Source organism: Sapajus apella, unplaced genomic scaffold (assembly GCF_009761245.1).
Source record: "Sapajus apella isolate SASKATOON/1434 unplaced genomic scaffold, GSC_monkey_1.0 scaffold89, whole genome shotgun sequence".
In the NCBI taxonomy this organism is placed as follows: Eukaryota; Metazoa; Chordata; class Mammalia; order Primates; family Cebidae; genus Sapajus; species Sapajus apella.
Window position 1 is genome coordinate 2,160,924 of NW_022437029.1, and position 19,090 is coordinate 2,180,013.

The following is a 19,090-nucleotide window of genomic DNA, read 5'->3' on the forward strand; positions in this document are numbered from 1 at the left end:
GAGTTTCGCTCTCGTTACCCAGGCTGGAGTGCAATGGCGCGATCTCGGCTCACCGCAACCTCCGCCTCCTGGGTTCAGGCAATTCTCCTGCCTCAGCTCCCTGAGTAGCTGGGATTACAGGCACGCGCCACCATGCCCAGCTAATTTTTTGTATTTTTAGTAGAGACGGGGTTTCACCATGTTGACCAGGATGGTCTCGATCTCTTGACCTCGTGATCCACCCGCCTCGGCCTCCCAAAGTGCTGGGATTACAGGCTTGAGCCACCGCGCCAGGCCTATTTTTTATCATTTTTCTAATTTTCTAACCTGAATCCTATCTCACTGGCCACATTTATGTTGCCATTCAGCAATAACAAAGAAGGTGATATTCAGAAGTATTGGAGAGTTGGACTCTGAAACTTCCAGCAGGATGTGAATCTGCCATGGGCTTGTGATGAAAAAATATATAAAAGCTGCTCCCAGCTAATGGAAAAATAAATTGGAATTGTATTGGGAAAGTACCCAAAGGAACTGTCCTTAAATGAGAATTGGGTTTTTATTAGAAAAATCTGATAAAAGTAAAAAAAAAAAAAGAACATTAGCTCCCCCAGTCATCTAATGGTCTTCATGTGTTACTGTTTCATCACCCTCCTGTAAAAGGACATTCCACTCAAGTATCTGTCAAATGTTTTCATAATTATGAAAGTATCCTCTGTCCAGCAACCTGAAATAATTCCTCATTTCCAATGAAAGCTTCAATCTTGCAATGTGGAAGTACATATGCTCGAGCCCAATTTCTTCATCTTCTGAGCACTGAAGGAAAAGCCATCACCTTGGCCTCTGCAGAGAAGAACAAATATCCGGGAAGGTTTTTCCTCATAGATTTTAGTACTTGTTATAGTCACTATTTTATTATATATCATATTCCTTTCCTGTTAAGTATTTTCTGAGTGCTTTCCTTGTTCTGGGCACCGGCACTGTGTGATGCCCACAGCTGAACGCGGCTCTTCATTGTGTCTGGGGTGAAGGGTAAGGGGAGGTGGGTACACAAGAAATGAAGTTTATATACCATATCTTTCTAATAGGCTGGGATTGGGCTCAGTTTGTTTTGTTTTTTTGAGGGGGGAGGTAGGAACTACAAGCACAGCATAGTAAGTGTGGGCTGCCTTTAGTGGATACAGTCGTGGCAGGGAGCATCGAGCGTGATTTGGTTAGAACTGGGTCAGGAGATCTTCCTGGCAACAGCATGAACAGTGGGCAGGGGAGGAAGGGTGGGTCCTCCGAGCAAGAGCGAATCAGCCCTAATTTGGGGCTGCTGAGAGGACAGTGAGAGGAGGAGCGCACTGCGTTTGGGAGTGCAGGTGGGGCTGATGGTAGAGTCCAAGCCAAAGTAGGGATTGCAGTGGAGATGACTGGGAGGAAGGCAACTTCAATGCTGCTGCTGCTGCCAAATCTGTGTTGGTAAGAGATACATGGAAGCTGCCCTTTGGCAGGAGTGGGCAATGGGCACCAGAACTTGAGAGAATCAGCGGATACCAGCAAGATGGAGAGAAATGATGGCTGAGTAGAAGCAATGGAGTTTACCAACTCGGTCACTGGTCACCTTCCCGAGAGTCATTTCAGTGGAACAGTATTGGCTAAAGGCCACATGGCCATTTGCCAAGGTTGAGTGTGTGGGGATGGGTTTGGGCTATGCTTTTGCAGGGAGGACTAAGGCTTTCTGGTTTTGCTTTTAAGAAACACTGGGCCTGGGCACAGTGGCTCATGCCTGTTAGCCCAGCACTTTAGGAAACTGAGGCAGGAGGATCACTTGACCCCAGAAGCTCAAGATCAGTCTGGGTAATATAGGGAGACCCCAAATTTGCAAAAAAAGAAAAATATTAGCTGGACATGGTGACACATGCCTGTGGTTCCAGCTACTTGGGAGCCGAGGTGGGAGGATTGCTTAAGCCCAGGAGGTAGAGGCTGCAGTGAGCTGTGAACGTGCCACTGCACTCCAACTCCAGCCTGGGCAACTCCATCTCAAAAAAAAAAAAAAAAGGAAAGGAAAAAGGAAAAAATTAGAAAGAAATTTTAATTTAATTAGAAAATTAAAAAGGAAATATTAGAAAGAAATTAGAAAAAGGATCTAATGGATTAATCATAAATCACGATCTTCCCCATCCTACATCCCACTGAGCATCCCTTTGTCTTGGTCAGATTAGTATTCCTAACCACTCTTGACACCTTTATTTTTCTATAATTGTAGGTAAGAATGAAATAATTGTAAAAGCAGCTAGTATTCCCAAAGCATTCACACTCTACCAGGCATCCCACTAAGAATATTAATACATATTAATTAATTTAATCTTCCCCACAGCCCTGAGAAGTTAGGACTCTCATTTTGCCTGTTTTACAGGTGAGGAAAATTAGGCAAGAGAAATTAAATAACTTACCAAAGTTCATACAACTATAGAGTAGCTGAGATGGAAGTCAGCCCAGAAAATGTGCAGAAGTCTGCGGTTTGTTTGTTTTGAGACAGAGTCTTGCTTTGTTGCCAGGCTGGAGTGCATTGGCATGATCTTGGCTCTGCAACCTCTGCCTCCCGGGTTCAAGAGATTTTTCTGCCTCAGACTACAAGCGCACACCACCATGACTGGCTAATTTTTGTTTTTTATGTGTGCGTGTTTTTTTGTTTTTTTTTTTTTTTTGAGATGGAGTCTTGCTCTGTTGTCAGGCTGGAGTGCAATGGTGTGATCTCAGCTCACTGCAACCTCTGACTCCCTGGTTCAAGCGATTCTCCTGCCTCAACCTCCCGAGTAGCTAGGATTATAGGCACATGCCACTATACCCAGCTAATTTTTGTATTTTTAGTAGAGACAGGGTTTCATTATGTTGGCCAGGCTGTTCTTGAACTCCTGACTTCGTGATCCACCATCTCGGTCTCCCAAAGTGCTGGGATTACAGGTTTGAGCCACCATGCCCGGCCACTCTGTGCTCTTAAATAAGATGTTGGCCACCCTCCAACCACTGCAAAGGTAGAAAGGAAGGTGGCATGTGGTGTCTCACATCTTTAATTCCAGCCCTTTTCAAGGCCTAGGGAGGCAGATTGCTTAAGCCCAGGGGTTCAAGATCAGCCTGGGCAATCTTAGTGAAACCCCTGTCTCTACAGAAAAAATTTAAAAATTAGCCAAACATGGTGGCACAAGCCTGTGGTCGCAGCTACTTGGGAGGTTGAAGTGGGAGGATTGCTTGAGCCTAAGAAGTCAAAGCTTCTTGAGTCGTGATTACGCCACTGTGCTCCAGCCTGGGCAACAGAGCAAGACCCTGTCTCAAAAAAAGATATAAAAGGAGTCCTAAGAGTTTTGCAGTAACTAAACAAAATTGTAGAACGTTTTCAAATATGCATTTTTTAATATACCAGCTCCTTTTAGAGAGTGCCATGGACTAAATTCAACATCAGAGCTGAAAAATCTACCAGCACCATAAGCTTACAGTTGAGGACTCTCAGACACAGGAGGGACCTTAAAGCATCTCCAGTCATGTGCCTCCTTTTACATAAAAAGAAACCACCATCCAGGCCAGCAGAGTGGCCTGGCCAAGGTCATGTTGTGGCTGAGAGCCAGCAGAGACTAGAACTCAATGTCCCAAGTCTTTCTACTGCACCCAAAGGGGCTGGAGGTAGAGGAGACAGGGAGAGGGGTGTGGTGAGGGAGGAAGGAAGCGGCTGAGGTGAGGCTGTGCCTAGAGACCAGTCAGGGTATGGGCTGTGTGGCACGGGCCTGCCCACAGGCTGCAGCCCATCTCAGGCCTCTACTGAGAGGTGGCTTGGAATTTGCATGTTACCTTTCAGCCATTTCACATGACTCATTTCCTTTTCCTCCTCCTGTGTCTTACACTATCTATACCCAGAACAGTGTTGATGAGGCCTGACCCATTAGTGCTTAATTAATGTCTTAAAATTAACTAACGTATCCATACATGAGTGAATGATCAAAGGAGAAATGCAGAGGGAAGCAAGAAAATAGCTTCTGTAGAATCTTCTTGAATTTTGGAGAAGAAAAAGACACTGTAGCAGTAACTTGAACTGTGCAAAGTTCATACTGGTCTTTTTTTAAGATTTATCCACTTCAACAGTGAAGCTCCCAGCATATGAGTTGCAATTGGTAACTTTTACCTTTTAATGGCATTTCCTCTTGCTGTAAACAGGGATGCAGAAATGTGCAAACACTGAACGTGTTTCTCTTGCAAAAACAACTTTCCACACACATATACAAAAACGTACTGTGCAAACGTGGCTTCTCCCTAAATGGCCCTACACATAGGCCAAGAAACAAAAAGCACATTTTGCAAAATAACCACCTCTCCCAAAACTGTTACAGCTTTTTGGGTGGTGCTAAAACTTGTATGCAGGAGAAGGTTTTGCTATCCAGTGATCGTCTTTTGCATTTGCCGTAAGTTAAATGACATAAGGAGAATACAAACACATTTACTTTCCACATCAAAAATATGCCTATTTTTTTGCTTGAATTTTAGAGTATGGTGAATAGGCAGTTATTTATACGGATTTGATTAAGAACACTAGGGCAACCCCAGAAAAAAATTAGTTTTCTTGGGAATTCATTGATGTTTGAAACTTAGCACTTCATTATGGCTTTGTTACTTCAGTGGAAGGATTTTCCATTTGTTCAAGAGTGAAGGATCCTCGAAAGGACGTTGCATTTCACCAAGGTTGATAAAGGCCTCTGGGTACAGACAGGTCATCAAGACAAGTGAGGAGAGCCGGGGTAAGGACATTGCCAGCTTAAGCACAATGGCCAATGACAACTGAGCTTAGCCCCCAGGTCAGGCAGGCAGCAGGGAATCGTGGAGGTGGGTGACGGATGAGCAGCTGCCACATGGCTCCTGCTAATGTCTCACCTCCTGGGATGGAAGCCCAGAGTAGTCGCATCTGCTTTTTTCAGAAGAAATTGAAATTCTATGCCTAATGTTAATTTTCCCAATTTTAAAGTAGTTGGTGGACTATACAGAACACATTTTCTGGCCATATCTAGTGTGTGGGCCAATCTCCGTGAAACCCTCTCAGTTATTGTTGTCTTTAATGTAACCAATGGATAGGATTTTTTTTTTTTTTTTTTGAGATGGGGTCTTTCTCCATCACCCAACCTGGAGTGCAGTGGCAAAATCATGGCTCACTGCAGCCTTGACTTCCTGGGCTCAAGTGAGCCTCCACCTCAGCTTCCCAAGTAGCTGGGACCACAGGAAACCAGGCCCAGCTAAATTTTTTATTTTTTGTGGAGACTGGGTCTCACTTTGTTGCCCAGGCTGGTCTCAAACTCCTGGGCTCAAGTGATCGGCCCACTTCAGCCTCCCAAAGTGCCAGGATTACAGGTGTGAGCCACTGCAGCTGGCCAGATAGGATCTTTAGAGCTAGTCTGAATCCTACGCTTTCCATTCAAAATCTGTGCTATACATGAATGAATATATGGTATAGACAGTCATGTGTCATTTAGTGACAGGGACACATTCTGAGAAATGCATTATTCGGTGATTTCATCGTGTGAACATCGTAGAGTGTGCTTACGCAAACCTATATGGTAGAGCCTACTACACACCCAGGCTATATGGTATGCCCATTGCTCCTCGGTTACAAACCTGCGCAGCATGATACTGTTCTGAATACTGTAAGCAGTTGTAGCACAGTGTTAATTATTTGTATATCTGAACATATCTAAATGTAGAAAAAGTAAAGAAAAATTACAGTATAAAGGACATAAAACGGTGTACCTGTATAGGGTACTTACCAAAAATGTATACCTGTTTAGGGAAGGCCTGGAAGCTTCCCTGGGTGAGTCAGCGAGTGAGTGGTGAGGGAATGTGAAGCCCTAGGACATTACTGTACACTACTGCAAACTTTAAAAACACTATACACTGGCTGGGCATGGTGGCTTACCCCTGTAATCCCAGCACTTTGGGAGGCTGAGGCAGAGTGATTACCTGAGGTCAGGAGTCCAAGACCAGCCTGGGCAACATGGTGAAACCCTGTCTCTATCAAAAATACAAAAATTAGCTGATGGTAGTTCCAGCTACTTGGGAGGCTGAGGCAGGAGAATTTCTTGAGCCTGGAGGGCAGGTTCAAGAGATTGTGCCACTGCACTCCAACCTGGGCGACAGAGGGAGACTCTGTCTAAAAAAAAAAAAAAAAAAAAAAAAAAAAACCACTATACACTTAGGCTACACCAAACTTATAAAAACAAAATGCAGTTGTACTATGACATTATGATGGTTACAATGTCACTAGGCAATAGGAATTTTTCAGCTCCATTAGAATCTTTTGGAACCACCATTGTATATGTGGTCCATCCTTGACTGAAATGTCATTATAAGATACATGACTGTACTTTATGAATGTATGTGTTGCATATTAATATGTTGTGTATTATATGCTATATTAATCAGCTATTAATATCATGGGATTGTAGAAGCCCAGTTTTGCATCTGTAAGATGTTTTCATTTCATTTTGATTTTTTGTTTATCCCAGCCACAAACTGAACGCGTCAGTAAAATAAATATGACCTCAGCCACCGTGCAGTGCTGTTGTGTTTGTTGCACAAATTCTTTTTCATTTGCATTGAATGCTCTACAGTAGCTACCTGAAACCTGGGTCCTTTTAGGTTTGATAGCTTGTGAAAAAGCTTGTTTTTAAAGCCAGAGTAAGGCAGACGGGAATGGGATTGAGAATTGATAAACATAGGGAAATTTTGGAGCAGCCACAGAAGGGAATGCTGGAGATTGGGCCTGTTTTCTTATCTTCAGTTCTTGTCTCTGGTTTTTGTGACTGTGCGTTTTTGTGCATCTTCATGTAATGCTCATCTTTGCGAGAAATATTCACTCTTTAAGATGGAAGAGATAATGAACAAGAAAGAGTGCTGGTGCAGGAAGGGGCCAGGGCAGGAAGTGGGCCCGATCAGTCCCCGAAGGTGGCTCCCCACACTGTGCTTTGCAGCCTGGAGCGCACATGGCTGTCCTGCCTCCCCTGGTGTCTGCCTTAGCCCAGACCTGTCCAGACTCCGTAGAGATCCCATTATGCTCAGTTTAACAAAAGCAGGTTGCAATGTGTAAAACACAATTTTAACTTTGTCAAAAGAAAAATGGATGTCTGTAGGAATGAAAAACCTCCTGTGTGGAGTACCCTAAAACGTGGATGGAAGAGAGGACAGTTTTTCCCAGAACCTATGAACTCCCTGAGCTGATGTTCTTCTCAGTTTGGATTTCCCACCCCACTCAGCAGCCCTGAGCTCTGCTGGGTCCCTGGTGAAATCCTTTCTGCTTGTGCTATGCTAAGCTAAGCCATCCAGTCTTTGGTATTCTATGAGGAGGTAGGAGAAATGAGACTTTGCTAGGCTGTGCCCCACCTAGTTTTGTTTTTGGTTGTTGAGTTTTGTTTTTTTGTCTGTTGCCCAGGCTGGAGTGCAGTGGTACTGTTATAGCTCACTGCAGCCTCAAACTCCTGGGCTCAAATGTCTTCCTGCCTCAGCTTTTGAGAAGGTGGGACTACAGGCATGCACCACCACACTTGGCTAATTGTTTTTTTTATTTTTTGTACAGATGGGGTCTCCCTATGTTCCTCAGGCTGATCTCAAACTCCTGGTCTCAAGCAATCCTCCCACCTTGGCCTCCCAAAGCACTGGGATTACAGGTGTGAGCCACCCACCCGCTCCTGGTTTTGGGGCTGCTGCCTCTTCCTGGTTTCCTCGGCACTCTGTGCCTCCCTCTGGTCCTGTCATGTAGATGGAGCTGGAGGTCAGATCCTTGGCCCGAGGCCCCCATGCCCTCTTTCTCCCTGAGTGTACTCATCCTGTCTACCCCAGCATGCCTCCACTCCCCGCTCTGCTCTTGTGCTACCCTCCTGAATCACTGCCACTGGCTGCAACTTGGATTATCCCATACTGTCAAGTGTGTAACACAGAACCAGCCCAGAGTGGGCTCTTTCTCAGTAAATGAGAAGTGCCTTTCCCTTCTAAAGCCAAACTTATCATCTTTCTCCAAAATGTATCTTCTTCTCTCAACTTCCCCATACTGAGCACAGCATCCTCTCGCTCACACATGACTGTGGCTCAAAGCTCAGACTCAGCCTTTGCTCCTCCCCCTCTCCTCCTACCCCTGGGCACTTCTGACTCTGCTGCCAACTCCCATCTGGCTGCCTGTTGTCAGCAGCCTTGGGTACATGCATCTTATCTCATTTCTCCTGTCTCCTCATTAGCACTAAGCTTCATGACCCCAGCTGTCTGCTAAGTGTTGTGGAAGCCCTTGCAATCTAGCTTAAACATAAAAAGAGAGTACATCTGAGCACTGTGAGGGATGGAAACTAGAAACTGGAACCAAAAACTGGAGAGCATACAGAAATAAGAAGTTAGGCTTTATTGGAGGGAAGGTTTGGGAGGTGGGAGAATGGGGGAACACTTGATCATCTGTAAAGGAAGAGTCCCAAACCCCTCGGCCTGGCGCTCGAAGCCTGCCCTGGCTGTGCAGGTTCCTACCTTGCCAGCAGCACCCCATGAATGTTTCTCCTCAAAAATACCACGAACATTTATGTTTCTTTTTATTCATATCATTCAAAAACATGATTTTAAACTATAAGGAGCCTAATAAAATAAAAATGTCTAAGAAAAGAGACACATCCCATTAAGATGAAGGCCTTATTTTCAGTAAGACATATGTAAAATAAAACTTTTGTCTTGATCTTTTTAGAAAATGCAGTGTTATGTAGCCTGTAACTAGGTGGTATGGAATAGAAGTTTCTTCCACTATACTGATGGAGTGTCAAAGATATGAGGGTGCTATGGTCCCCACCACCACTGCCAAATTCTGGTGTTGAAATCCTAACCCCCAAGGTGACGGAGGGTCACAAGAGGTGGGGCTTTGGGGAGGTGATTAGATCATGAGGGTGGATCCCTTACCTCTTCCATCATATGAGGACAAACCAAAAAACTGAACCAAGTATGAACCAGAAAGCTGGCCCTCACCAAGGACCGCGCCTGCCAGCACCTAGGACTTCCCAGCCTCCAGAACTGTGAGGAGTAAATGTTGGTTATGAGCCAGCCAGTCTTTGGTATTTTATTACAGCAGTTTTTGATATGTTCATTCTGGCAGTCTTTGGTGTTGATCCAGAGGGACTGGGCTCCTGGCTAAACTCCATCCTTAAGCCTGGAATTGTGGCCCTAAGTAAAAACAGCTGACCCCATTTTCCCGCTCAAATGTCACCTTTTTGGCCTGCCATGCCCCATCCTGTGCCCATAAAAAGACTTCAGCTGGCAGAGCAACACAAGTGGCTGAGCATTGGGGATGCAGGCAGCCGAGTTTCCAGGATATAAGCAGCTGAGCGTCAGGGATACAAGCAGTTGACTTGCGAGCAGAGAAGCAACTGAGCATCAGAGACTATGGACTGGTGTAGCTAAGTTCAACAGGTGTGGCTTTGGGGAGGGGCTTGGCCGGAAGTAGCCAGGCTTTAGAAAAAGATCACCTTCTTCCTGCACCATCCTCTTTCCAACTCCCCATCCCGCTGAGAGCCACTTCCATCACCCAATAAAATCCTCCACATACACTGCCCTTCAACCCATTCATGTAACCCAATTCTTCCTTGATGCTGGACAAGAATCTGGGTGCCAGGAAGGCAAGGGCTGCCACCCCAACCCTCCATTGAGCTGTTTGGCACTTGGCTGTCCCAGGACGGCAGAGCTCAAAGAGCATTGGTTGGACACGGATGCAGGGCCTGCACCGAGCCTGCTCCCGCCAGAGAGGAGCGGTCAGCCACTTTCAGCACTGGTTCACTCTGGTTCCTAGTTTCTCACTGGAATGCTTGCTCCCGAAAGGGGATTGAGCATGCGGCAGCTGAGTAAATGAGCCACACCCCTATCGCAAGTCTGGAGAGAGGGTCAGGGAAATTATCCCATCTCGGAATTTTATTATAGCAGTCTTTGCTATTTTATTACAGTCACGTGGATTACCGGAGAAAGGAGTTCTCCAGTGGGTATCTGTTGTTTCTTGGTTAATAAGCATTTTAGTGGCAGAAAAGTTGTGTTTGTGCTCAGAAATCAATATCCCCAAAGATGGTGTTTTGACTCTTCCACCCCCACTGTCTCTCCCATGGAATTTGGAGCTCCTTTATCCACCTAAGATCCAGACCCACCAAAGAGGGCAATTGTTCTTGTCCCCCCACCCCCAGCCCCGCATTATCTCATTATCTATTGCAGGAAAGACAACCAAGATGTAAGCACAGACCTTTTTCCAAGTACCCTGATATCTCCAAGGGCCATTCGCATTCCAGGGAGAACGATCTACAAGTTAATCTCTGTTACTGGAGTCATTCTTCTCTGTAGCTATCCCCAAGAATTCCTCTTTTCCTTTCTCCTGTAACCTGTTTTACCAGGATCCAAGCTTACATTCTTTCTGTAGCCTCACTGGGAAGTTGGGTCTTCATCTGGAAGACTCCCAGGTATACATGTTAAATAAATATCTAGGCCTTTTCTTCTATTAATCAGCCTGCTTCATTCAGTGATTTTTAGTGAAACTTCAGGGGGCCAAGGGCCTTGGTCCTCATACGGGCCTGTCCAATATCAATTCTTCACGCTTCTTTACTAATAGAATCCTGACTTGGGTGGGGACAGGAGCCATGACAATGTACCCAACTAAATAAATACGTTTCCCAGTCTGTCTTGAAGATATGGGCGACAATATGATAAAGTTCCTGTCATTGATAATTAAGCAGAAGTTGTGAGGTGAGGCTTTTATCTTGGCCCTTCCTCCTTCCTTTTGTATAGACTGTGGACCTGATGTCTGGGGCTTTGGCAGTGATTTTATGACTATGAGGACAAAGACCTCACCCCCAGGGATAACAGAGTTGAGATCCAGAAGGAGCCTGGGCCGCAAATGCTTCCAGAAGCTGCCACACCAGCCCTGAACTGCCTAATTCCATATATCTTGTTATATAAAACCCCTAATCAGTGGTTCCAGTTTTCTCACCAGAGAAGCTCTAAAAATTATTGCTTCCTGGATCTCACCTCAAAAGGTTCTTATGTAATTGATATGGGGTGCAGCCCAGACATTTTGTTTTTAATATCTTCCAGATGATTCTAGTGTGCAGCAAAAGCTGAGAACCAGTGTCCTACTTTGCCTAAGACACTGCTTTTCCAGTTTTTGTTACCTGCAGCCAAATGAGATGTCTCTCAGATGCTATCTTGTTTTACTGAGGAATTACCTAGTCCTGCCCATGCAATGTGTTTCTAGATAGGATACGAACTGAGAGACATGAAGCAGATAAGATACCACATTGAATTAGCATGTGGGGCTGTGAGCAATGGCTCATGCCTGTAATCCCAGTGCTTTGGGAGGCTGAGGTGGGAGGATCACTTGAGCCCAGGAGTTCAAGACCAGCCTGGGCAGCAGAACAAGACCCTGTTTCTACAAAAATAAGAAAGTTAGTCGGGCATGGTGGCACACACCTGTGGTCTCAGCTACTCAGGAGGGCGAGGTAGGAGGATCGCTTGAATCTGGGAGGTTGAGGCTGCAGGGAGACATGATCACATCACTGCAAGACCCAGTTTCTTAAAAAAAAAAAAAAAGAATTAGCATGTGGAAATGTCAGAGGCATTCAGGCCAAAGCCACTCCTTCTTAAATGAGGTCTAGGAAAATGAGACTGAGACTCCCTAGATTGCATTCCCAGAAAGTTAGGTGTTCCTAGCTTCTAACCGTTTATGGTCAAGGAAACTGATAACATTTACTAAAGAGACCCAAACTTGGGAATGTCCTGATATCCTGATATCTTGAGAACAGAAACATTCCTGATTTTCTTACAAAGTATAGTAATAAAGAAAATTAATCTTTTATCACAAACCCTGTAACAAAACCCATCTCCCATGATTTTTTAAAATTTTATACATAAACAAATATTGTACCTCCTCTTACTTTCAGGAATGCCCTACTCTGTCTATGGAGTAACTGTTCTTTCACCACTTTACTTTCTTAATAAACTTACTTTTACTTTGCACTGTGGACTTGCCCTAAATTCTTTCTTACGTAAGATCCAAGAACCTTCTTTTGGGGTCTGGATTGGGATCACTTTCCTGTAACATCTTTCTAGAAACCATGAAGGGATGAGACTGAAGAGACACCCAACCCAAAGAAAAATAATCTATACATACCAATCGACTGACTTTAGGTAAGTGGGGTACATATGTCTGGGTAAAAGATGGGATTGGGTTTGAGGCCCAATTCAGGGGAGTTAGAAGTCTCTCCTTAGATGGAGTGGATTAGAGGCCCCTCTTAATAAAAGGCAAGGACACTTGACCGACCTTGGGTTAGAGGCCCAACTTAAAAGGGTTAGAGTCCATCTAAGATTTTGGGGGTTAGAGGCCTCTCTCAGTAAAGTCCCTTTCTGCTAAGAACAGGTTTGGCACTATGGGATGTTAACTGCTATGCTCTTCGTATTAATCTGCCTTGTCCTCTTTGCTGCATGAGTCAATTTCCTGGTTGCTGTCTCTGTTTCACTGTTATTTTCAGGAGACTTCATTTAACCACTCTTAGGGATTTTAACTCACTCTTCCCCCGTGTGCCTCCTGATTTCCGTCCAGTTACTTGTGAAACGTTGGGAACGAAAAAGCACTGAAGGCTCTGTCTCTAAAATTGCTGATTGAGATTTGGTATTTAACGGCTGTGAGTAATAAGATTAGATAGATGTGGTTATGTTTTGTTGCTGCTATGCCCACTAGGTGTGATTGAGGAGCACTAGCATGGAAATCAGGGGACTTTTCTCCTTGGTGTTTTGTTTCATTTTGCACACTAAACAAACAAACACACACTTATTTCATTTCTTGGATTCGGGCAGACTGGCTTGCCTTGTCTATTCCACACTGCTACTATTGCCCAGAACTTGCTTGCTCTGTCATTCTCATCTTTATTAGTCTGTTCTTACACTGCTAATAAAGACATACTTGAGACTGGGTAATTTATAAAGGGAAGAGATTTATTCGACTCACAGTTCTCCATGGCTGGGGAGGCCTCACAATCATGGTAGAAGATGAAGGAGGAGCAAAGTCACATCTTACATGGCTGCAGACAAAGAGAGTGTGTGCAGGGGTACTCCCCTTTATAAAACCATCGGATCTCGTGAGACTTATTCACTATCACACTATTCCCTGGTGGGAGGTAATTGAATCATGCATGGAGTGGGAAAGAGCCACACCATGATTCAATTACCTCCCACCAGGTCTTTCCCCATGACATATGGGAATTATGGGAGCTGTAATTCAAGATACAATGTGGGTCCAGGGACACAGCCAAACTGTATCACCATCTATATCCTCTTCATTTCCTTTGCCTTATTTGACATTTCTTTTGTTGGAGTCCATGCTGTGGTTTATCTAAGATTCATGGCTCAGCTCATTTAAATTATTCAGATAGTGTGAATAAGATAATCCACTTTTTGCAAAGATCTCCTCATTAATGTAGCTGGCCTTAAAAAACTCTCTTATCAGCCAGGTGCAGTGGCTCATGCCTGTAATCCCAGCACTTTGGGAGGCCGAGGTGGGTGGATCATGAGGTCAAGAGATTGAGACCATCCCGGCCAACATGATAAAATCCCATCTCTACTGAAAATTAGCTGAGTGTGGTGGCGCACACCTGTAGTCCCAGCTTCTTGGGAAGCTGAGGCAGGAGAATCGCTTGAACCTGGGAGGTGGAGGTTGTAGTGAGCAGACACTGTGCCAGTGCACTCCAGCCTGGGTGACAGAGTGAGACTCTGTCTCAAAAAAACAAAACAAACAAACAAAAAAACCCCTCTCTTACCTTTTTCGTGAACATGGCCAGTGACAAAAAAGACTCACCCTAAGATGTATTCTTGAACATTGGGACCAGTTTAAACTAAATGGACTTAAGAAGAGAAAACTGGGCTGGCGCGGTGGCTCATGCCTGTAATCCCAGCACTTTGGGAGGCCGAGGAGGGCGGATCACAAGGTCAGGAGATCTAGACCATCCTGGCCAACATGGTGAAACCCTGTCTCTACTAAAATACAAAAAATTAGCTGGGCATGGTGGCGCACACCTGTAGTCCCAGCTTCTCAGGAGGCTGAGGGTGGGGAATTGCTTGAACCTGGAAGACAGAGGTTGCAGTGAGCCGAGATTGCACCATTGCACTCCAGTCTCATGACAGAGCAAGACTCCATCTAGGAAAAAAAAAAAAAAAAGAAGAAGAAGAGAAAATTGATGTTTCTATGTAATATTTTTGGCCTTGGTATTATTTAGAAAAACAAGAGAAATGGCCTCCTACTGGAACTGTGGCCTTTAATACTATACTCCAGCTTGATTTGTTTTGTAAGCAGAAAGGAAAATGGGATGAAATACCATATGTTCGAACGTTTTATTGCTCTGTCAGGATAAAACCCTGCAACAGACATGTGCGTGTTTGATGAAAGGAAAGAAGGGAAAAGAACCAGACATCTTAGATGATCCCTTGGTACAGCACCCCAGTTCAATGGACATTTTTGGGTGGAGCATAACCTCCTTCTGTCAGCTCTGAAGGTTCCTATGTGTCAGCCTGTTCTCCCTTTAGTCCACCGAAAGTTCTATTGAGAACCCTTCACCCACTCCTCCTTACCTGTCTGGTCCCACTCTAGACCCACCACTCCCTGAGGAACTTAGCCCTGCAAGTACCACTTGTAGTGGAGCCTCCTACCAGCCTCCAAAGGGAAATGTTGGCCACTCAGAGTGGTGGCAAATGGGGAAGAAGGCACTGTAAGGGTACATGTCCCTTTTTCCATGTCTGATTTGGCTCTATGTAAAGAGAAGTTTGGTCATTTATTTAAAGATCCTGGAAAATTCATAGATGAGTTTGAGCAATTAACTCTGACCTATAGTTTAGCTTTGCAGATCTGCATGTTTTGTTTTCTCCGTGTTGTCCAGTGGAAGAGAAACAACACATTTTGGGGACATCTAGGACCCATACAGATGAGGTATTGGCTCATAACCGTAACCATAATATATATCAGGTAGGAGGTATAACTGTTCCAGATCAAGATTCAGAAGAGAATAATCAAAGAGACAGTGAGAACTAGGGGAGTAGAGATCATGTAGTCACTTGTCTGTTGGAAGGGATGAAAAAATATACGAAAAAGCCTATTAACTATGGAAACTTAGCTTTGTTTCAAGGGAGTTTCGTTGAGGCAATTAGGAAACATACTAACACTGATCCTGCCTCAGCGGAACTACAGACCCTTTTGGGAGTACATTTTATAATCGAGTCTAGCCGTCTGTAGAAAACTACAAAAAACAACTATGGGTCCCCAGACTCCTATGGAACAACTTTTGGATGTGGCGTTTTTAGTTTTTAATAACAGGGACAAAGCAGAGGAAACAGAAAGAACAAGAAGGACCTCCCAGAAGGTGCAGCTCTTCACTGCCGCCTTAAACTCACCTCCCACATGGGGTTGACCTCCTGACTCTTGGTCTGAACAAGGAAAGCAGAAAGATGAAAAGCCCAAAGCTGAGTATCTGCGTCACCATGCCTTGGACATAAATCATTGTACACACTATAAGAAAACTGGTCATTGGAAGAAGGACTGCCCAGTGCTCTGAAGGGAGCCATCAGCACTGGAATTAACAATGGCCAGAATAGCCAGGCAAGCCCAAGAGTGACGGGGCCTGGGAACTTCCACCACAACTCCCATGGGACAACTAGCCATATCTCCGAAGAAGCCTTGGGCAACCCTTATGACGGGTAAGACTATTAACTTCCTTTTGGACATGGGGCCTGCTTGCCCTGTTTTGACCCATTATAGTGAGACTGTCACCCCAAAACTGTAGGATCACGGGGATAGATGGACAAGCCCACAAATGCTATTTACCTATCCTTTAAACTGCTCTTCAGGGACTGTGATTTTCTGGCATGCCTTTCTTATCATGCCTGAATGCTCCATCCGCTTGTTGGGAAGGGATTTGTTAACTCAACTGCAAACAGTAGTATCTTTTAGAAATCACAAGACAGACGAGGCATTGCTCTTTCTCCTTTCCTGTGAGAGGGGAGGAAAGTCAACAGCGGACTTATCTACTTTACATATTGAAGTAACCTCCCAAGTAAATACTATAGTATGGGACACTAAAGTGCCAGGCAAAGTGTTAAATGTTCCCCCAGTTTACATCCAACTTAAGTCTGGTATCCCATGCCCCTGGAAGAGACAATACCCCTTAAAGCCAGAGACGTGTAGAGGGATCCAACCATTAATAGCTAAGTTTTTGCAGTTTTGGTTGTTAAGGCCCTGTGGGTCTCCTTGTAATACATCAAACTTGCCAGTTAAAAAGTCAAATGGAGACTGCAGATTTGTTCAAGATCTTCGAGCTGTCAATGAGACTGTCATTCCCATACATATTATAGTGCCCAATCCCTGGGGATGCTGATTGGTTTATGGTCTTAGATCTTAAGGATGCCTTTGTTTTTTTTTTTTTTTTTTTTTTTAAGGCATTCCAGTATACCGCGATTCACAATTCATCTTTACTTTGAATAGACTGATCCTTATAGTCATTTAGTTTCTCAGTTAACTTGGACAGTCTTCCCCAGGGGTCTAGGGACAATACTCATCTGTTTAAAAATGCACTGACTAGAGAATTAAAGATGTTACAATTAAATAGAAACACCATTATCCAATATGTGGAGGACTTGTTGGTTACTAGCTCAACTAAAAGAAACTCAGAGAAAAATATCACTCAGTTATTAAATTTTCTGGGAACTAATAAATATAGGGTCTCACCACACAAAGCCCACATTTCAACTCAAAAGTTTAAACACTCAGAATAAGTTCCAACCCCTGACACCCAGACAATAACACCAGAATGAAGGGAAACTGTCTTGGACATTCCAAAACCCCAAACTCGAAAACATCTGTGGGCTTTCCTAGGGATGGCAGGATTCTGCTCTTCATGGGTACCTGGATTTGGGCATATACCCACGCCTTTATGTGAGACACTGAAAGGAGCAGATGTAGATCTTTTTCAATGGGATAGTAATTGTGAACAAGTTTTTAATATTCTCAAGGAGAAATTGGGATCAACTCCAGCCTTGGGGATCTCTAATCTTGATAAGCCGTTTTTCCTTTAAATGACTGAAAAAACAAAGAGCCACCCTTGGTGCCCTTGTCCAGAAATTGGGAGGTATTCCCTGACCAGTTACATATTTTTCTAAACAACTAGCCCATGTCACTTTGAGATGGTCTGGATACCTCAGGGCAGTTGCAGAAACTACTGTTTTAGTCGATGAAACCAATAAACTGGCTTTAAGACAACATCTGGAGGTTTTAACCCCACACCAAGTACAAGGAGTCCTAGAAACTAAAAGACACCAGTGGATGACAGGGGGACTTTTATTAAAATATCAGGCTTTGTTGCTAGACACTCGTGATGTAATTCTTAAAGTATACCATACTTTAAATCTAGCTACTTACTTGCCTGAATTCACAGGCATCCTAGATCATTCTTTTTTTTTTTTTTTCTTTTTTTTTTGAGATGGAATCTCACTCTATCACCCAGGTGGGAATGCAATGGTGTGGTCTCAGTTCACTGCAACCTCCGCCTCCTGGGTTCAAGTGATTCTCCCACCTCAGTTGCTGAGACTACAGGTGCATGCCATCATGCCCAGCTAATTTTTCTATTTTTACTAGAGACAGGGTTTAACTATGTTGGTCAGCCTGGTCTCAAACTCCTGACCTTGTGATCTGTCCACCTTGACCTCCCAAAGTGCTGGGATTTTAAGCATGAGCCACCGCACCCAGCCGATCATTCTTGTATATAAGTTACTCCAGCAGGCTGGATTTAAAAGATGAGCCTCTAGATAACCCTGAGGTAGAGTGGTTTACAGATGGAAGTGTCTTTGTGCACCAGGGAAATAGGAAAGCTGGGTATGCTGTTGTCAGTCAACAAGAGGTAGTTGAATCTCAGGCCTTACCAATTTCTGCCTCAATTCAAAAGGCAGAATTAATACCTTTTATTAGAGACCTGCAATCAGGAAAGGACTTAAGAACCAACATTTACAGTGATTCTAAGTATGCTTTTCTGGTACTTCATGCTGCCATCTGGAAGGAGCGGGGACTCCTAATTGCTAAAGGTTTTCCTGTAAAGCATCATTTGGAAGTTCTGAATCTATTAGATATTGTTTTACTGCCCAAGGAAGTAACTGTAATCCATTACAGAAGACATCAAAAAGGAGGTTCTATGTGATAAAGAGAAACTTTTTTACAGATACAACAACTGAAACAAGGGCATGAAAAGAACCAGTTGGACTTGTAGACATGTTAGTGCCCTCTGCCCAGTAATAACAGAACCGAGAAATACTAAAAGGAGCAAGAATAGGCTAAAGATTGAGGTTTAATTCAAGATCCTTCTGATTGGCTTATCAATGACAATGAACTATTGGTGCCTGGTACTAATCAGTAGAAAATAATTAAGCATTTACATGACTCTATTCATTTGGGAATAGATTCCCTGTTTCAATTGATGTCTCAACTTGTTACAGCAAAAAAAAAAAAAAAGCCTCACCTGCTTGGAGAATTAGAGGCTCCAGGGACTGGAGGTTTGGATCCCACCTGTGCATTGCTTGAAACTTTTTAATATAGGCTTCCAGCATCTGTTGGGTAGAAGGATGGAGGAAGGACAGCTGCTGTGAGGCATTTTAAAACAGTAAAGCAGGTAACTCGAGCCTGTGAACTCTGTGCCTGGAATAACCCAAACAACCAATCTTTACCTCCTCCTTTAGTAAGGCCTGTTCAGTATAAGAAAACATGCCTGGTGAAAATTGGCGAATAGATTATACTCAGATGCCACCATGTAAATTGTTTAAATATTTATTAGTATTTGTCAACACCTTTACCAGTTGGATCAAGACGTTTCCTACCCAGCCTGAAAAGGCAATTGAGGTTTATAAACTCCTATTAAAGGAAATAATTCCTAGATTTGGGCTGCCTAAGAAAACTTATAGAATGGTAATGGTCCATCTTTCACAACAATTACCCAAAACATATCTTCGGCCCCAAGAAATCAGTACCACCTTCACTCAGCATAGATACCACAGTCTTCAGGGAAAGTAGAAAGAG